The sequence below is a fragment of the Pinus tabuliformis genome, chromosome 8, assembly GCF_031772625.1.
Source record: "Pinus tabuliformis cultivar Carrire ecotype Pingquan chromosome 8, CPIR1, whole genome shotgun sequence".
Taxonomy (NCBI): domain Eukaryota; kingdom Viridiplantae; phylum Streptophyta; class Pinopsida; order Pinales; family Pinaceae; genus Pinus; species Pinus tabuliformis.
Genome location: NC_142294.1, coordinates 503,634,729 through 503,638,009, shown reverse-complemented (window position 1 = coordinate 503,638,009; position 3,281 = coordinate 503,634,729).

Sequence of the window (3,281 nt, the reverse complement as noted above, 5' to 3'; positions counted from 1 at the left end):
CGAATTGTTTATGTATGAAAGTCTGAATCTTGATTACCATTATTGCACTTCTATATGATGATGATCTATATTTTATGTTGAATATATGAATAATTCCTTATGTGATATATCTTTCACAATCGTTTCGGCTAAATTTTTATACAAAATGATTATTGTTAAAATGGATTCACTTCTCATCGCAATTGAATGATCTTTATTACCAATTGATTTCAGATATTATTATAGATCACATATATCAATTTAATCTTGGGTATATTTATAATTAGATAGTGCTTAAATTAGGATAAAATGCATGTGATTGTTAGTTAAGATTAGATTACTTTTAGCTTAGACATTACTTTAAAACCTCACATATCACCCCATTAACACAAGCATTAAATAGATTGGGAAACTAGTCCCATTATCCCCAGTCAGAGCCACTACAAATAAAAAAGGAGCTGCCAACCAAGGTTCAGACCGAGTGGTTTTCCCCCATGTTGAAGCAGCAATTTTCAAGGTTTCAACATTTTGGCACTAGAAGTAGGGCCTGACTATGAATGGCAAGTAAATCTAAATTAACAGGCCATTCTAAGAGTAAAACTCCCTCACCCTCACCTCCAACTTCTCAAAATTCTTCCAAATCCCCTGATCCTAAGCAAGAAGTTGCACAAAATATTATACAACCTGTTGTTGAAATCACAAACAAGCCAGATCATTATTCTTTTACTGAAGCCCCTAAAGTTCAATCTTTGATTCATAAATTACAGGGGATTTCGCTATCTCAAGAAGAATCTGAGTTATCCCAGGATAGTGTTACCTCTCAATTCACTCCATCTCAACAGTTAACTAGAGCACAGAGCGAAAAGTTCGAAATTCCTTTGTTCGAATTTCCTCTGCCAAGCCGGAAGAAAGCTAAGAAAACACCATCTGAATCTCACAGCGAGGTTCTATCATCATCTTCATTCATTCCATCTATACCCTCACAAGATCAATCATCCACCTCACCACTCCAGATCGTGATTCACATAGGTATAGGAGCTACATCTTCCTCTACCCAATCACCTTCAAACACTACTACTACACCTTCCCCTACTATCATACTAGCAATGGCACAAAATCCTCCAAGGCCATGGACAAATCCATGGGTTGTTAGGATGGCTGGACCTTTACACCAATTACCAGCACACCCAGAGAAATGGTTGCCCAGATTCAATCCTGATAATGGCCTATTAGCTAAGGAACATATAAAGAATTTTATGTTGTCCATTAACTTGAATGAAGTAGTGGAAGAAGATGCAGTTGTAAGATTATTCCCATATACTTTACAGGGAGCAGTAAGATCATGGTACTTTTTGTTACCATTAGGTTCTATTAACAGTTGGGATGCTTTTCAAGAGAAATTTTTAACTAAATTTGGAGATGATAGATCTACGACTACCCTAATCAATGATCTCTCCAATTTGAAAGCCGAACCGAAAGAACCCATTAAGGACTTCAACTCTCGCTTCAATAAATTATTGAATAAGATACCAACAGAATCTAAGCCTAGCGATGAGGTCCAAAATGAGTGGTACATCTCTGCTCTATTGTCAAACACAACTATCTTCGTTGATAGAGTTTCCAAACCCACTTTGGAAAAAAAAATGAAAGAGGCAATAACTGTGGAAAAGAAAAACACATTAGAAGAATGGAAATCTAAGAAATTAACCTTCAGAGATGACTCTAAGAAGAAACCACCAAAAGATCCTTTTGATCTTGAAGGGTTATAGAAAGTCCTCAAGACCATGTCTAACGAAATGGTTGATATTAAAAAATAGGTAGCAGAGACTTCCTCTAAAAAACCTTTCAGGCCAAAAGGAATTCCTCTGTTGATCCTAAACCCCCAAATTCAATATCAAACGCTGACTTAGATGGAGATGAGGATGAAGTTTCAAAAAACAAAGAACAAATGGACAATGAAGAAGTAGCAGAGTTACAAGGGATGTGGGATTTTATACTTCCCAATGAAGAAACTCAAGAAGCATTACTTGTTGCTACCCAAAGTAAAAATCCTATTGAATTTTCACAAACAAATCCAAAACAGAAGGCTTCAATGCCACCCCCTAGGGACAAAGCAACAAGTAAGAAATTTGTACCAAAATCCACTCAAACTACACCTACTCAGTTGGATCCTTCTCCTTCATCTAAAACTTTGATAGTTTCTGATGAAATGGAATATAATATTATTGATGATATGAAGAAGACTAGGGAAAACATCACATTTCATGAGCTTAGTAAATTGAAACATCAGCAGAAGTTACTTCTCAAAGAACTTAAAGCAGTACCTATTGCACTGCTTCTTGCTGTCATGATCTCACAAGCTGCCCAAGAAATGGGGAGAATCCTAGTGCTTCTTTGGACAATATTGATCTAACTGATATAGCTTTAATTGGGGGAAGATCAAAATCCCACACTCTGCCATTTCTCCTTACTTTTGAAGTCTTTAACAAAAACTTACATAGCTGTCTAGTTTATTCTGGAGCTTCATATAACATCTTACCCAGAACAGTTTGTGCAAAGTTGAATGTTCAGCCTCAGAAATATACTGTATGAATAGTTCAGTTAGATCGCTCTCAAGTCGAAGTTGTTGGGGAACTTAACCAAGTAACCATCAGACTTTCATCAAACCCTAAAGTTTGCCAAGTCATTGACATACTTGTAGCTGACATTCCTGAGTTCTATGGCTTAATCCTTAGTAGAGACTGGTCAGAAAAACTTCATGGTTATTTTGCAACTGACTGGTCTCACATGTGGCTTCCCTATAATGGAAAACCAAATCAAATAAGGGTTGATCGCGAGAAACATCAAAAGTTCATAGTGACAGAATTAGAAGGAGAAAATGAACCACTTGCAAATAGCAACAGTATCATCAGAAATTATTTTGTAGAATCATTTCTAGGGAATTTCAATGCTCATACTTCACCTTTCTTAGAAAACTCTGTTGTCTCTCAAGTTGAAATTTTTTCTCAAACAAACACTTCTAAATGTGTAAATTTTGTAGATAAACCTATAGTTAGATCTTTATTTTGGAAATTATTTTTTGATGGATCTAAATCCAATGATGGAGCAGGAGCAGGTTGCATTTTAGTTAGCCCAGAGGGGGAAAAACTATGTTAGCATGCAGAATTGAATTCGATTGCATAAACAACACTGCTGAATATGAGGCACTAGTTCAAGGTTTGTATAAGGCAATTGGCCTTAACGTTAAATACCTCCAAGTATTTAGAGATTCAGAGATTATCATAAAACATGTAAGAAATACT